Source organism: Palaemon carinicauda, chromosome 20, assembly GCF_036898095.1.
Source record: "Palaemon carinicauda isolate YSFRI2023 chromosome 20, ASM3689809v2, whole genome shotgun sequence".
Classification (NCBI taxonomy): Eukaryota; Metazoa; Arthropoda; class Malacostraca; order Decapoda; family Palaemonidae; genus Palaemon; species Palaemon carinicauda.
Window position 1 is genome coordinate 110,206,508 of NC_090744.1, and position 18,046 is coordinate 110,224,553.

Consider the following 18,046-nt stretch of genomic DNA (forward strand, 5'->3'; position numbering starts at 1 on the left):
CAAAGGACGTACTGGTACTTTTCACAAAACCCATCCCTTTACCCCCATGGACGTACCGGTACATCCTTGCAAAAAAATGCTATAAAATTGATTTTTTCATATTTTTGATAATTTTTTGAAAAAATTCATGCATTTTCCAAGAGAATGAGACAACCCTGACCTCTCTATGACAAAAATTAAGGCTGTTAGAGCAATTTTAAAAAAATATACTGCAAAATATGCTGGGAAAAAAATAACTCCCTGGGGGTTAAGGGTTGGAAATTTCCAAAGAGCCTGGGGGTAAAAGGGTTAATAATCTTTGTTTTGCTTTTCTTTCCCAGCTGTGCTTGGGCGAGTGATTGCTTCTGACTATGCCCATTAGGCAGACATGCCTAGGGGTACCACCGAAGAACCCCTGCAGCTCATCGAGTTGTATTGAGGTAGATCCTCATGCAGTTTGCCAGTCTTGCTTTAAGGCCATAAGCGTATGCAGGCCTCACCTTGTGATGAGAAGTGCAGCTTATGGAAGAGGAAACCAACGAGGGATTCTACACCTTTGGTGTCTTCTATGAAATAGAATTAGTCCAGGTCTGATTTTTCTTCCCCTAGGACTCCACTCTGACTCTTATCTTAATACTTAGACAGCCCCAGGGGCAAGAGGAAGCCCCTGTTCCCCTGAGCAAAATGACAGCTCCTCATCCTCAGGAGTCTTTCTTTTTAGCTGAAGGAAGAATCCTTACGGATTCTCTGGCCTTCGCAAGGTATCCATGGATCTGCATCAGAGAAACCTCATTTGCAGAACTCAAAGCGTTTGGAGCAGGACATTGTTGCCCCTTGGGTCCACCCAGGAGCAGTATGCAGTTCTCCTCCTCCTCCCAACTTTGCAGAAGGCTATTGCCCTTTGTCCTCCTCTTCACAAGCACTCGCCTTGGGTTGCTCGTCAACTTCCTTGCAAGTCTTCCTCTTTGAAAGTTAATAGCAGTCACTGTCCAGATCCTCGCTTTCTAGACCTGTGAATGTCTCGCCTTCATGTTCCAAGCACCATCACCACTCCCGGCGTCATAGTCCTAGCGCTTCTCCTTGTCTCCATCATTCGACCAAGCATTCTTCAGTAGTCTTGCAGATCACCAAGCATGAGGGGCACCACCTTTCTTCCGCTTCTCGCCATTGAGCTAGGGCGCTCTAGTTCTGTGTCAAGCCACACTTTGCCCACACCCTCTAAGCATTTTTTGCCATAACGCTCTGACAGGCGCTCTTCTTAAGCCTATTGTCCTTCTTCACGATCTAAACAGCGTTCTCCTTCACGCTCCAGGCACTCTTCTCATCATCGGCACTTTCTGTCCCGTCTAACCCATGCCGTTTAGTTCTCGCAATTCTCCTGCACTCCTTCAAACGACAACTTGCCTAAAGATTCACTGTCATCAGAGAATGCGACGGATTACTGGTTCGTTCCAAGGAGAATGTCCCTCTACCTCGGATTTCTTCTTCGCTTGCAAAGATAGGGTTCCACTTCAGGGAAAGAGAAAGGTAGAAAGGACAAGTTACACTGCCTAGAGGAGATGTGAGGGCAAGAACACATAGAGGCTCTCTCTCCTCAAGAATTTCTTTTTACACAGAAAGAGCCTCTCCTCAGGAGATTTCTTTTTACAGAGAATTACAAACTCTCAGAGTTTGTTTGGCCGCAACCTTTAGCTGCCCCTGGAAGAACTACAAACGTTCAGAAAATCTGTCGCCCTTCTCAGCACGTGCCCTTAGGAAGGATAAGCCCCACTATCAGATCCCAGACAAAAATTACAGTCTGTGAGACTCTCAAACTAGACAATTGAAGCTTTGTATTTCGTCTCCACCTCTCGCCCCATTCTTGAAGACCCTCCATCTTCAGAGGGAGCAGCGTCCGCCTGCAATACAGAAGTCTGAAAAGATCACCCCTCGACCCACAGCTCCCAAAACTCTGGCAATGGAAAAATGGGGAAAGTGCATCAACCTTCTTCAGAGTACTCTGGATCATCCAGGGAGTCTACGGTTTAGGGGGCACTGAAGGCCAGGTAGGCCTGTATTGATCGTATGTGTCGTGCTCCTTCCAACATTAAACCTAGTCTATTTCAGTCAAGTTAGTTCTAGAAAAGGTTGAGGACAATGTAGCAGGAGAGAGGGATACCCTTAAGTTTAGCAAGTCCTCTAGCCTAGTCTCTATCCCTTTTTCAAAACTAAAGAAATACAGTACTACTATTAGATTTTCAGAGCATTACCATCACTGCTGTCGACTGATCCTAAAGTAGCCTTCATCACACCAGGGTGTTCTTCGGAGAGGCTTTCAGGAGTTCTGGTCTGCTTCTCTTGGGCGGAAGCATTTGCTATGGAAGCCACAGCTATGAATACTTCCCAGGCTGGTTTTTGGATTGACTACTGGTCTCGAGCAGTCAGCTATCTTGCAGGCACATAAGTTTTGATCTCACCGGTGAAGAAGCAAGCGTTAAAAGATCACAAATTTTAAGTACTTTGTATTTTTCCTAACATACTTACCTCAAACTACTTTCTTAAGAGTACCTGGAAATCTCTCATCCGACCAGAGTTTTGTGTAGTTTACCCTACTTCCATTTTCTGTGAAGGCTAACCTCAGGCGGAAGGATACGTGCCGAGGCTAGTCCCGGATCAGGGAGCGTGCTAGCTTGGGTCTCGACCCTCAGTAAGTTCTCTGGTCGCGTCGTGATATCTCGACGCTCTCCTTATCTCAGTGCGACCCTTTGTGTCCCTGACTCCATTGTGTCCCGTGTGGTTCCCACGTGGTATCCCTGTGCTATCCCTTTGTGTCCCCGTGTGGTTACCTTGTGTTTTCACGTGTTATCCTTGTCCTTATTACCCTTTCCCGCTGCGTTCCTGTGTCTTGCGGTGTTGCGATAGTGCGTGATGGAGCATCCCCGCCGTTGTCCTGGGCCTAGAGCCGTGAAGTCGTGTGGTGCGTTTCTTTCCAAGCCGGAGGTAGACCCTCATTCCTTGTGCTCGTCGTGCAGGGGTAGTGTGTGTTCTCCGTCGGACATGTGTCCGGAGTGCGTTTCTTGGAGTGAGGTCCAGTGGGTACGATTCAGTAACAAGAAAAAGAAGTCTGCCAAGCGGTCTCCCAAGAAGGCTAACACCTCTTCGCCCTTTACGTCTCCAGAAGGACCGTCGAGTAAGGTTTCCCTTCCCAGAGTAGGGGACGAGGAGTCGAGTAAGGTTTCCCTTCCCAGAGTAGGGGACGAGGAGTCGAGTAAGGTTTCCCTTCCCAGAGTAGGGGACGAGGTAAGTCCGTTGCGGGGAAGAAGCCAGAGGTTCTTCCAAGAGTCTTTTATCCATGATAGTGGGGTAGCAGCATCTTTCCAGCCAAGTGGAGGGCCTGAAGGTGAGTTTAGTGGGGGTCCTAGCGACGATGCCCTGGTGCACGCGGGTCACGTCTCTTCGGATGATCCCATGTGGAGTAAAACTGTCCCTGTCACTTCGCCCGCATCATGGGCAGGTTTTTCAGGTACCTCCACAGCTGAAGGCGCCCCAGAGAAGGAAGACTCACCGGCAGCGGATCCCCTTGAATGAGTCCCTCCTAGGACGCACTGTAGGTCCCCTTGAATGAGTCCCTCCTAGGACGCACTGTAGGTCCCCGTTGAGGTTGGAGGAAGGCCTCGGATCCTGGTTCCCCAACGTAGAGCTTCCACGCTCTCCCCCAGCACCGCCGTCGTCAGTTCCGGCAGTGTTCCTGCGGCCCGCGCTCTCCGTAGGACAACAAGCCGTTCAGACGACCAATCTCCGGGCCTCGGCCCCTCGGACGGGTTATGAAGAGGCCTCCGATTCATTGGTTGCTACAACCCTTTATTCCTCGGAAGGAGAAAACCGGAGGAATTCCCGACGGAAGCGTGAGAGATCCCGGAGGAGGCACTCCCGTTCTCGGTCACATTCCAGGTCTCGACATGGGAGGAGGCGCTCCAGGTCTCCTAGGAGAAAGTTCAGGAGGAGCAGATCACCAGAGGAGGAATGGGTGGTCATCCCCTGCAGAAAGCTCGTGGACCTTACTTCGGTCCTGAGCACTTCAGGCTGGCGACCCAGAGACATGTCTCCAGGAAGGTTCTCCTCTAGCCACAAGCTAGAACCACGGAGGGACCCGGCCTCGCAGACCTCCTCCGACAGGCGTAAGACCGCGAGGGTTCTGACTCAATCCGCCCAGCGGAGGGAGTCACCCCCTCAGACGGGCAGCCTCGTCATGCCCTCGAAAGTGGCACCACGGACCCTGGAGAAGGAGAGACAGTCCTCCATGACTAAGGACAGACAGAGGACGGAGCCCCTCGCCACCACGGCAATGCCCGTCCTCCGTCCAGAGCCTTACGCGGAGGCATCCGTCAGTGGGATTCCCTCTAGAGAAGTAGGCCGCCAGACGGAGGACATCGACGACGACGTGGAGGGCGCCCCAGCGGAGGACTCGGCTTACAGGAGGGTGATAGGCCTCATTAGACAACACTATCGTATTGAGGAGCCTGAACCCTCCGACGAGGATCCCTGGCGCTCTAGCCTCAATAAGCTAATGGAGGCCCCCGCCCAGCGGAGGGCTCCGTTGGCTCTTCCAGTGGCCAGAGACGTGAGGCTCAGTAGAGCTCACGTCAACAAGATTGTGTCTGGCAATGCAGAGGCCCCCAAGTCTCAAAGCTCCTCGAAATTGCTCCAGGGACTGAGGTCCCAGAGTAAATTCTACCTTCCGGAGGGTCAATGTCCAGGGGCCTGCAAGTTGGAACCCTCCCTCGAAGTTTTAGGCCAAGGGGCCCCCGGAAGACAGGGCCTCATCAGCCCCAATCTGCTTCTCCCAGTCAGAGGCGACTATGATGGAGGAGATGGCAAAAGACCTAGCGAACGTCACCTCTTGGCTAGATTGGTGGGCCTCCACTCCCGTAAGTGTTCAATCCTCCTACGACCTTTCAGCTCTGGGGAATCAGGCTCTCCTGAAGGAGCTAATTATCTCGCAAGGTAGGGCATTAAAGTTCTTGTCCTACCTGTCCCTAGCCCAATCACCCAACTGGGTACTCAGGAGGAGAGACACTGTCCTGAGCAAGCTGTCGAGGAGGATACCGGACAGGGAAGCGAGGGCCCTGAGAAGCCTGCCCCTATGGGAAGACGTCCTCTTTCCCCTGAAGGAGGTAGAGGAGATCATGGAGAAGGTCTTGAAGAGGAAGGAGGTGAGTGTTCCTAGACCTCAAGCACCGAGGAGGCCCATCCACAGGAGGCCCGCGTCCAATGGTCCTGCTACTCCTCGAGCCTCGTCTAGCCAGCACAGGAGAGACTCCCCAGCTGCTTCTTGGTCACAGCCGTCTCAGCCCTCCCGTAGGGGAGCAGGAGCACCATCAGCCCCAGTCTCCTTTAGAACTTCCTTCTCGGCCTCCAGGAGGGGGCATATAGGTCGCTCCTCCAGAAGAAGATAGGGAGAGAGGCCCCCTACTCCTGCCCAAGCCTCAGGTGGGGGGATGCCTCAGACTTTTTTGGCAAGCATGGAAAAACCACGGAGCAGACCCGTGGACAGTAACAGTGTTGAAGGAGGGGTACAGGCTACCGTTTCTGGCAGAACCTCCGCCCCTGATCCCGGCTATTCGGGCGGAGTGGTTGGCTCCCAAGGACCCCTTGAAGAGAACAGCCTTACAAGAGGAAGTTTCCACGATGCTGGCGAAGGGAGCAATGGAAACGGTACGGGACCCGGGCCCGGGCTTCTACAGTCGGCTCTTCCTGGTGGAGAAAGCAACAGGAGGTTGGAGACCGGTCATAGACCTCTCGACTCTCAACAAGTTTGTGTGCAAAACAGACTTCAAGATGGACACCCCGAAGTCGGTCCTAGAGTCCTTGGGGGAAGGGGACTTCATGATATCCATAGACCTCAAGCATGCTTATTTTCAAATCCCAGTCCACCCCTCCAGCAGGAAGTACCTTCGGGTGAAGTGGGGTGCCCAGACCTTGCAGTTCAGGTCCCTCTGCTTCGGACTTTCCACAGCGCCTCGGGTCTTCACGAGGATCTTCGCGACAGTCTCAGTGTGGACTCACGAACGGGGCATCCGCCAGATTCGTTACCTAGACGACTGGTTGCTCCTTTCATCCTCAGAGGAAGTTTTAAGGGATCAAGGCGCGAAGCTTCTGCAGTTCTGAACGGGTGTTGGGGGGGGGGTTACATACCTTATGCATCAGGCTGCCAACCAGTAGACAAACTGGGAAGCCATGATTTCAAAGATAAATAAATGCACTGGTTGCCGGGAGAAGGTGAATGTTCAGAAAGGCTCCCTAAAGACACCATCACTATTTCCACCTGACGACATCGTAGGAACAATGCAAGACTGGAGAAGAAAAGGACTTGATGCAGGTGGCAGTGCCTTTTTGGGCATCATAGCCATCAACCTCAGGAGAGTTGAAGCCACTGAACCAATCTATGCAGCCTGAGAAGATAGGGAGTTGCCAGCTTCAGCCTATTCTTAAGAAGAATACGCAACCAAGGTAGGGGAAGAGGCAGAGGGAACTACCTGCCCTAGGGTGGGTATTCCCCCTGCCTTACCACCAATGATGGTATGCCTACAAAGGGAATGGAGGGGGGTGGTGGTTCCACAGAGCAGAGAACTGGATGGTCCAGGTCCTACACTTAGAATACCTTGTGCCGTTCGCCAACTCTTCCCCTCCCCAATTCCTTCTCCGGTATCAATCAATGTCATTCTATCACCGAGGATTGGCAAAACATATGACCCTTCTGCAGGAGATAAGAAAGGTGATAGAGAATAAAGCATTGATAATTTTTAAATCTAATCCTAGTGTGTTTCTGTGATCAAATTTTAACAAGGAATGTCAGAGTATTTTTGGTTACTATTATGGACCCTCAGTCCACAGAACAAACTAGGGACACTATCTCTTCTTACCTTGGTTTGTCAAAAATACAGTACAACTCCATTACTTTTACTGGATGAAAAACTTTCTACTTTACTGTCTTCATCCAGTTTTAGTGAAGGAATGTACATAAATTGAGGCAAACTCTTTTAGTCTTTAAAACATTTTGGACCTGAAGGAAGGTAAAAGTGACTTCTCGTGTTCCTTAAAACCTGCCTAAACTGACAATGCTTGTAATTCACTCGAGTGTTTAGCTGACGCTTAAGCCAACAGAACACTAGCCTTTGCTAAATTATAAACAAACAATTGCTTACTGAACAGTCTTATAAATCTTTAAACCCCATGCTCATTTTAATTGAAAATTACACCTATTTTACACATAAAATGACGAAGATTTATTTTATGAGACACAAGTGTACTAAATCATCCTTTAAGAAAAGGTCAGCTGCAGTACTCGAACTGCCTTATATCAATTACTGTAGCATACTTCTCTGTTAAAGAGGGTCTAAGCACTGAAAGTGAACCTGAATCTCAAGTCTTTGTCTGACCTCCGAGACAATTTGTATTGATAAGAAAGTTGGAGAGTTGAGGTGTATAACCTGCATTGGAAATAAAAAATTTTTCATTTTGTAGGATGAGAGACTTCTAAACTTAATTTAGACACCAGCCACCCATTGAGATACTACCGCTAGAGAGTTATTGGGTCATTTGATTGGCCAGAGTACTACATTGGATCCCGCTCTCTGGTTACAGCTCATTTCATCTTTGTCGACACATACATAGAATAGTCTGGTCTGGTCTATTCTTTCCATATTCTCCTCTTTCCTCAAACACTTGACAACACTGAAATTACCAAACAATTCTTCTTCTCTCAAGAGGTTAACTACTGCACTGCAATTGTTCAGTGGCTACTTTCCTCTTGGTAAGGGTAGAAGAGGTTCTAGCTATGGTAAGCAGCTCTTCTAGGGGAAGGACACTCCAAAATCAAACCATTGTTCTCTAGTCTTGGGTAGTCCCCCAGTGCTTGGCTTAATGCCTAAATCCTATATTCAATTCAATCCAATTCTTGGGTAGTGCCATAGCCTATCCTCTATACCATGGTCTTCCACTGTCTTGGGTTAGAGATCTCTTCCTTGAGGGTACACTCGAGCACACTATTCTATCTTGTTTCCCTTCCTCTTGTTATTTTGAAGTTTTTATCCTCTGTTATTTTCAAGTTTTTATGGTTTATCTATGAAAGATTTACATTATTTTAATGTTATTATCGTTCTTAAACTTCTCGTAGTTTTTACTAATTTCCTTTCCTCACTGGGCTATTTTCCCTTTTAGAGCCCTTGGGCTTATAGCATTCTGCATTTCCAACTAAAGTTGTAGCTTAACAAGTAATAATAATAAGAGTATGCGTGTTTAGCAATAAGGTTACGCAAAGATTGCAAAGGTGGTACACTTCCTCACTTTTACTGTCTGAGTAAGTATCAGCTGATTTCTTGCATTGTTTACCCTTTGAAAAAGGGGTAGCAGTGGGAACACGTAGACTCCTATTAATTTGTATTTACAGTACTAAAGTTATGTGAGACGAGAGAATGGCTGAGCTTGCCAGTGAATGGCATCTGCTGAAACATGCTGAAAACGATCCAAATTCATTGAAACTTTCAGAATTGAAGGGATTAAAGAATCTGATATGACACATTATCTACATAAGCAATATGAAGCATTTTACTACTGTTAGGGTGAGAAACGCTTACTTAAGTGAGCGGAGGGGATATAAGATCAGACCAACCTGCTTGGTTTGTTGCCTCACAATTTAATTTAGTCTTACAGAGCAAGGGTTTCGCAGCAGAATTAAAACATGTAAAGATTTTGAGGCTCTGTGCGAGGCTTCCGAATCTGGAATACGGCATACGTTCACAACCCTTACTGAATGAAACACTTTAATTTATAATGACTATGGGAGGGCAAGTTGAGAAGGACTAAAATTATTAATAATAAGGGGGGACTCATTGGACTTTTAAAGATTAATTGAAGAGAATGAGTGATATTGAGGCCTTGTGAAGCTCATCACTATTGGAAAAAGCCTGAATTTGTGTGTTGTTTACAGGTGGCGATGTGTCAATATTGTCATCCAACCACAATCAACTAGCCTAGTCTTCCAAAGCTTGCTGAAACTGTTAACTTGATCATTAATCAACAAAATATATTTTCCCATTAGTGGTCCAGAGTGAAAATGCACTCTTCACAATGATAATTAAATCACAGAATTGCCCCTGACTCGATACAGGGGAATGTGGAACATGATCTCCCAAAAATAATTCCCACGTACATTCCAGGTAATAATTATAAACTAAACCAGGGGAAGACATCTTAAAACAGTATGTAAACAACCTCAGTGTTTCTGATCATTGCCAGATCGATGGAAAATGTTATTTTCATTAGTAAAATAAATTTTTGAATATACTTACCCGATAATCATGTAGCTGTCAACTCCGTTGCCCGACAGAATTCTACGGAAGGGATACGCCAGCGATCACTATACTAGAAGGGGGTGTACTCACCAGCGCCACCTGTGGCCAGGTACTGCAGTACTTCTTGTTGACACCACCTCAATTTTTCCTCGGTCCACTGGTTCTCTATGGGGAGGAAGGGTGGGTCAATTAAATCATGATTATCGGGTAAGTATATTCAAAAATTTATTTTACTAATGAAAATAACATTTTTCAATATTAAACTTACCCGATAATCATGTAGCTGATTCACACCCAGGGAGGTGGGTGAAAACCAGTGTACATGACTATAAGATAGCTAAGTATCCCGTATTTCATATAATCAGTTATTCAAAATAACAATGAAATAATAAGTACCTGGTAAGGAAGTCGACTTGAACCATTACTCTGCCTTTAATAAGTTCGTCTTCCTTACTGAGCGCAGCGTTCCTCTTAGGAGGCTGAACAACTCTAAGGTGCTGAAGTATACAGGGCTGCAACCCATACTAAAGGACCTCTACACAACCTCTAACCAGGCGCTTCTCAAGAATGAATTGACCACCCGCCAAATCAAAAAAGGATGCGGAAGGCTTCTTAGCCTACCGTAACAACCCAAAAAACAACAATAAAAGCATTCAAGAGAAAGGTTAAAAAAGGTTATGGGATTAAGGGAATGTAGTGGCTGAGCCCTCACCTACTACTGCACTCGCTGCTACGAATGGTCCCAGGGTGTAGCAATTCTCGTAAAGAGACTGGACATCTTTAAGATAAAATGATGCAAACACTGACTTGCTCCTCCAATAAGTTGCATCCATAATGCTCTGCAGAGAACGGTTCTGTTTAAAGGCCATCGAAGTGGCTACGGCTCTCACTTCGTGGGTCCTTACCTTCAGCAAAGCAAGGTCTTCATCCTTCATGTGAGAATGGGCTTCTCTAATCAGAAGCCTTATATAATACGAAACTGCGTTTTTGGACATAGGCATCGAAGGTTTCTTGATTGCACACCATAAGGCTTCTGACTGTCCTCGTATAGGTTTTGACCTATTAAGATAATATTTTAGAGCTCTGACAGGGCAAAGAACTCTTTCTAGCTCGTTACCCACCATGTTGGAAAGGCTAGGAATTTCAAACGATCTAGGCCAAGGACGTGAAGGAAGTTCATTCTTAGCTAAAAATCCGAGCTGTAAAGAACATGTTGCAGATTCGGATGTGAACCCAATGTTCTTGCTGAAGGCGTGAACCTCACTAACTCTTTTAGCTGTTGCAAGGCAGACGAGGAAAAGAGTCTTGAGAGTAAGGTCTTTGAAGGAAGCTGACTGGAGAGGTTCGAACCTAGGAGACATAAGGAACCTTAAGACCGTCTAGATTCCAGCCTGGAGTGGATAAACGACGTTCTTTAGAAGTCTCGAAAGATTTAAGGATGTCTTGAAGGTCCTTGTTGGAAGAAAGGTCCAAACCTCTGTGGCGGAGAACTGAAGCCAACATACTTCTGTACCCTTTAATCGTAGGAGCCGAAAGGGATCTCTCATTCCTTAGATGTAATAGGAAGTCAGCTACTTGGGTTACAGAGGTATTGGTAGAGGACACTGCATTGGCTCTGCACCAGCTTCGGAAGACTTCCCACTTGGATTGGTAGACTCTACGAGTGGATACCCTCCTTGCTCTGGCAATCGCTCTGGCTGCCTCCTTCGAAAAGCCTCTAGCTCTAGCGAATCTTTCGACAGTCTGAAGGCAGTCAGACGAAGAGCGTGGAGGTTTGGGTGTACCTTGTCTACGTGAGGTTGACGTAGAAGGTCCACTCTTAGAGGGAGAGTCCTGGGAACGTCGACCAGCCATTGTAGTACCTCTGTGAACCATTCTCTTGCAGGCCAAAGGGGAGCAACCAGCGTCAGCCGTGTCCCTTCGTGCGAGACGAACTTCTGAATGACTCTGTTGATGATCTTGAACGGCGGGAATGCATAAAGGTCGAGATGGGACCAATTCAGCAGAAAAGCATCCACGTGAACTGCTGCTGGGTCTGGAACTGGGGAACAGTACAAAGGAAGCCTCTTGGTCATGGAGGTGGCGAACAGATCTATCGTAGGCTGACCCCACAAGGTCCAAAGTCTGTTGCACACGCTCTTGTGAAGGGTCCATTCCGTGGGGATGACTTGATCTTTTCTGCTTAGGCGATCTGCTGAGACGTTCATGTTGCCCTGAATGAACCTCGTTACTAGAGTGAGATTTAGACTTCTTGACCAAATGAGGAGGTCCCTTGCTATCTCGTACAGCTTCCTCGAATGGGTCCCTCCCTGCTTGGAGATGTAAGCCAAGGCTGTGGTGTTGTCGGAGTTCACCTCCACCACCTTGCCTAGCAGGAGGGACTTGAAGTTCATTAAGGCCAGATGAACTGCCAGCAGCTCCTTGCAGTTGATGTGGAGCGTTTCCTGTTCCTTGTTCCATGTTCCCGAGCATTCCTGTCCGTTCAAGGTCGCGCCCCAGCCCGAGTCTGATGCGTCCGAGAAGAGATGAAGATTGGGGGTCTGAATCGCTAACGATAGACCCTCCTTGAGAAGGATGTTGGTCTTCCACCACAAGAGAGTGGTCTTCATCTCTTTGGTGACAGGAATAGAGACTGCTTCGAGCGTCAAATCCTTGTCCCAATGAGCTGCTAGATGGAATTGGAGAGGGCGGAGGTGGAGTCTCCCTAACTCGACGAACAGGGCTAACGATGACAGGGTCCCTGTTAGACTCATCCACTGTCTCACCGAGCAACTGTTCCTCTTCAGCATGCTCAGGATGCATTCTAGGGCTTGGCTTATCCTTGGGGCCGATGGAAAAGCCCGAAAAGCCTGACTCCGAATCTCCATTCCCAGGTAAACGATGGATTGGGAGGGAATGAGCTGGGACTTTTCTAAGTTGACTAATAGACCCAGTTCCTTGATCAAGTCCAAAGTCCAGTTGAGACTCTCCAGACAGCGACGACTCGTGGAGGCTCTTAACAGCCAGTCGTCTAAATAAAGGGAGGCTCTGATGTCCGATAAGTGGAGGAATTTTGCAATATTCCTCATCAGTTGCGTAAACACCATAGGAGCTGTGCTTAGGCCAAAACACAGGGCTTGGAATTGGTACACAACCTTTCCAAAAACGAATCTCAGGAAAGGTTAGGAGTCTGGATGAATAGGAACGTGAAAGTAAGCGTCTTTCAGATCCAACGAGACCATCCAGTCCTCCTGCCTGACCGCTGCTAGGACCGACTTCGTCGTCTCCATAGTGAACGTCTGCTTGGTGACATAAGCATTGAGCGCGCTGACGTCCAGCACCGGTCTCCAACCTCCTGTCTTCTTGGCCACCAGAAAGAGACGGTTGTAGAAGCCCGGGGATTGATGGTCCCGGACTATAACCACTGCCTTCTTCTGTAACAGGAGCGACACCTCCTGGTGTAACGCTAGCCTCTTGTCCTTTTCCTTGTAGTTGGGAGAGAGGTTGATGGGAGAAGTGGTCAGAGGGGGTTTGCGGCAGAATGGTATCCTGTAACCCTCCCTTAGCCACTTGACAGACTGGGCGTCTGCACCTCTTCTTTCCCAAGCTTGCCAGAAGGTCTTGAGTCTGGCTCCTACTGCTGTCTGGAGAGGAGGAGAGTCAGTGTTTGCCTTTTGAAGTCTTGGGACCTTTCCTAGACCTGCTCCTGGAAGAGTCTGGACGGGTACTTCCTCGGCTGGGGGCTCTGCCACGAAAGGGCGGAATAAACCTTGTAGCAGGAGTATCGGCCACTGGGGTGCGGTAAGTTCTGGGAACTGAGGGAGCAACCTTAGCCTTACGAGCTGAAGAGGCCACAAGGTCATGAGTGTCCTTCTGAATAAGGGCCGCAGACAAATCCTTGATAAGCTCTTCGGGGAACAAGAACTTAGAAAGCGGAGCAAAAAGGAGTTGAGACCTTTGACAAGATGTGATGCCAGTAGAAAGAAAAGTGCAAAGTTGCTCCCTTTTCTTAAGTACTCCTGAAACAAACATTGATGCAAGCTCGCCGGACCCATCCCGAATTGCTTTATCCATGCAGGACATTATAAGCATGGCTGAGTCCTTGTCCGCAGGGGTGGTCTTCTTGCTCAAGGCCCCCAGGCACCAGTCGAGAAAATTGAAAATCTCAAAGGCACGAAATATACCCTTTAAGAAGTGGTCTAAGTCGGAAAAGGTCCAGCAGACCTTAGAGCGCCTCATCGCTGATCTACGAGGAGAGTCGACCAAACTTGAGAAGTCAGCCTGGGCAGAGGCAGGGACTCCCAAGCCTGGTTCCTCTCCTGTGGCATACCATACGCCCGCCTTAGAAGTCAGCTTAGTAGGTGGGAACATAAAGGAAGTCTTCCCTAGTTGCTGTTTGGACTGCAACCAATCCCCTAACATTCTTAAAGCTCTCTTAGAGGATCTAGCAAAGACGAGCTTAGTATAGGCCGACTTAACAGGTTGCATGCCCAGCGAAAACTCAGATGGAGGAGAGCGGGGGGTAGCAGAAACAAAATGGTCCGGGTATACCTCTCTGAAAAGAGCCAGGACCTTGCGAAAGTCAATGGAGTGAGGAGAAGACTTGGGTTCCTCCACGTCCGAAGAGGGATCATCTAGGTGCGCAGCTTCCTCTTCAGAAACCTCATCACCAGAGTGTTGCGAAGCGAGAGGTACAGTAACAGCGGTGTGCTGAACAGCAGAATCTTGACAAGCGGGTGCATAAACACTTGCGGTTTCATCCTCAAGTCTCTGTTGAAGAGGATGAGGGCTGGTAACGACAAAGTCAAGAGGTTGGGAAGAAGGAGGTTCTGCGGCGGTCTGAGGAGCAAGTGTGGAGAGAGGCGACTGAATTAAAACCTGAGGTTCAGGTTGCAAAGACTGGTCAAGTAGAGTAGAGGAAGGTAGATGCATGCGTTGAGGTGGCTGACTCCTAGCATGAGCTTCCTGTCTCAAGAGTTGCGCTTGCTGCAAGGGTTGTGGATGCGTAGTAGCAGGTTCCTGTCTCACGAGTTGAGGTTCTTGAGGTGTGAGCTGCGAGAGTTGAGGTAGCGGCTGCGCAGAACGCAGTTCCTGTCTCACGAGTTGAGGTTCTTGAGGTGCTAGCCTTAAGAGTTGAGGCTCTCGCCTTGAGGAAAGTTGAGGTCGCTGCAGCGAGAGCTGAGGTGGTTGCCTCATGGATGGAAGAGGTTGTTGCCTCGATGGTCTAACCGCAAGAGGAAGAGGAGGAAGTAAGGCATAAGACTCCTGTTCCCATTGTTGAGGTTGTCTTAAGGAAGGTGGAGGTTGCTGCACAACGCTGGTAACTGGCAACTCCGAATGCGGTAAGGTAGCCTGAGGAACCTCAACTTCGTACGCCTGGCAGACTGGACTGCGGTGAGGCGGAGCGCTCGCAGGAGGAGGTGTAACCTTCTCAGCCTGAAACTCACGCATTAAGACCGCAAGCTGCGACTGCATGGACTGCAGCAAAGTCATCTTAGGATCAACAGACGCTAAGGTCTGCTGAGGCAAAGCCTTAACAGAAGATGAGGTCTGTTGAGGCATCGCCTTACCTCTCTTAGGAGGTGTGCAGTCACCTGATGACTGCGGAGAGTCAGAGCTAATCCAATGACTGCATCCGGGTTGTTGAACTCTTGAGGTCTGGACTTTACGTTTAAGAGGTCTTGAGACCTGAGTCCAGCGTTTTCTCCCCGAAATTTCTTCTGCAGACGAGGAAAATAAGGGCTCAATCGTCTGCGGGTGGGAGTGACGGTCTCTGTAAGACACGCCCGCAACCACCGAGGATACTCCTGTGCGCCGATCAAGGCCTGCCGAACCCTTTTGCCCTTCGACATTGCTTCTCCCCTGGGCTTGGGAGCTTGCAAGAGGTCCCGGACTGGGAGGACGACTGGCACGCACAGAAGTACCCTCACGCACAACACTGACACTGACACTAGCACTCGGCACCGCACTGACACTAGCACTTGGCACAGCACTGGCACTACCACCTCCTACTGCACTTTTGACCTTAAGTTCTTTGACGTCCGCCAAGAGAAACTTATGGTCACTCACTACCGATTCCACTTTGTCACCTAAAGCCTGAATGGCACGCAAAACATCGGACATATCAGGCTGAGCACAAATAGTAGGTTCGGGGGTAGCCACTACAGGGGGAGGAAAAGGTTGAGGATCATGAGGTGAGGAAAAAAGCGAAGAGCGAGCAGAACTCCTCCTAACTCTCTCTCTCTCTAACTTAGTTGAATATTTGAGGAATCGAACAAACTCAAGTTCCGAAAGTCCGGCGCATTCCTCACATCGATCTTCCAACTGACAGGGTCTTTCCCTACAGTCGGAACAAGCGGTGTGAGGATCAACCGAGGCCTTCGGAATACGCCTATTACAAGACCTACATCGTCTATGGGGAGGGGCTTGTGAAAGGTCGGACATCTTGAATCAAAGAGCTAGTCAAGGGGGATTCCAAATCAAGCAAAAGATCGTTAACCATTAATCAAAACAAAATAAAAGCTATCTAAGCTAATAGAAAAGTTTCCAGTATAGCGAAAGCTGAAATCTTAGAGAAATACTTCACCAAAAACCGTGAACAATACTCCAAAATTATAAGCGTATCCATGAACGTCTTGCCGGAAGCACGACAGAGGAAAAATTGAGGTGGTGTCAACAAGAAGTACTGCAGTACCTGGCCACAGGTGGCGCTGGTGAGTACACCCCCTTCTAGTATAGTGATCGCTGGCGTATCCCTTCCGTAGAATTCTGTCGGGCAACGGAGTTGACAGCTACATGATTATCGGGTAAGTTTAATATTGAAAAACTATATTTCCTGAGGCTACAACCTGGTCTTCCAACCACTTGTAGTAGAGGGCTCTGTTTCTTTGTTACGGGCATGTATTATTTGAAGCATAAAGAAAATGGGAAAATTTTTTAAATTTTTCAGATGTGTTGATTAAATCAGGTTTCTAGAGAAGCAATACGAACATCCGGGGAGATTCATAGCAATACAATAGTATGATATTCAACTAAAGTACTCAACTCCGGATACAATCATTTTTTTTAGCAAAAACTTGCAAATTCTGACCTTATCTGCAAAGTGAAAATTCAAATGAAAAATTTGTTAAGGCACTTCCCCAAATTTTTGGGGGGATAGCAGACAAAAAAAATAGAGATTTTTTTTTCTTCGCTCTTCCAGCCTGACGAAGGGTTCAGCCGAGTTTGGTTGGTACTGCTGGGAGCCACACAGCCCACACTCCCCCATTATCCACCAGAAATATAGCTTCATATGCTGAATCCCCTACTGTTGCTACCTCAGCGGTCACCAAGGCAACCAGAGGAGACAGCAGGGCCTATCAGAACTGAGTCACAATCACTCGCCATTCATTCCTATTTCTAGCACGCTCTTTTGCCTTTCTCATATCTAGCTACCTATCACCAAGAGCTTCCTTCCCTCTCTCAATCCACCCAAACCTTTCCCTTCCTTTTGTATTTCTCCAATCGACTAGCATACATCACCTTCTTCAGCAGACAGACATTTTCCATTCTCTACCATTTCAACACATTCATATCCACTCTAACTGCTAATCCATTTCATACACCCGTTCTCACCCTCACTACTTTGTTTCTAACCATTACTAGCCATACTCCTAAGACACTGCAGCTCAAACAAATTCAATTTCTATCTCTTACATCATTTTCATTCCCCACAACTCTGATCCATACATCACAGTTAGTACAATCACTTTCTCATACAAAACTCTCATTACATTCATTCCTAACCCTCTATTTTTTACCACTACCTTCACTGCCCTAATACTTTACATCCTTCATTCACTCTATGATATATATATCTGCTTCCATTCCATCAAGCAGCTCTTCTAGGAGGACACTCCAAATTCAAACCTTTGCTCTCTAGTATTGGGTAGTACCATAGCCTCTGTACCATGGTCTTCCACTGTCTTAGGTTAGAGTTCTCTTGCTAACACTCTGGCACACTATCTTATCTTATTTCTCTCTTACCATTGTTATTTTGAAGTTTTTATAATTTATATATTAAAGATTTATTTTAATGTTACTGTTCTCAAACTTCTCTTGTAGTTTATTTCCTAGCTTAGCAAGTAATAATAATAATTTGCAGCAACAACAGACCCCAAGTACTCAAGTAACTCTCCATTCATTATGATATTCAATCTAACACCACCCTCCCTTCTTGTCCATCTCATAACCTTACTCATACCCACAATAACTCTCAACTGCCTTCTCTCACACACCCTTCCAAAAACTGTCGCTGATCGTCCCAGCTTCTCTAAGTTTGCAACCAATAGAGAATCATTCGCAAACAACAATCGAGTCACCTAACACTCACAATCACTCTCATCTATAAGTTTCAATCCTTGACCAAGGACTTGAGTATTCACATCTCTTAAAACTCTATCAACAAACAAATTGAACAACCTGGAAACTACTCGCTCACTTTCCTAACCTAGCACGTAAGGTAACCATAGTGGCACCTCAAATAAAATTACCATTTTTTATATTAAACGAATGCAACTATTTCGACACTATTCTTGAAGATGTGTCTCTCCTACAGTATAATTTGTTTACATACTAATCTAGGAGCAATACATACTTAATATGCTATAAAAAATACTACAAATTTTTAAAACAATTTGTATTTTTCGTAACTATACAAACCTGAGTCATACTGTGTAAATACAGTAATGAGCTCTGTACCTGTAGTTGAGGATTTT

The 18,046-nt window shown here is 47.3% G+C and overlaps 1 protein-coding gene across 3 annotated transcripts in view; it reads right to left on the reverse strand.

Moving 5' to 3' along the window:
• The window catches only part of LOC137614366 (3-hydroxyisobutyryl-CoA hydrolase, mitochondrial-like), a 39,431-nt gene that overhangs the window by 686 nt on the left and 20,699 nt on the right, over positions 1-18,046 (reverse strand). The gene's annotated exons all lie outside the window — the stretch shown is intronic.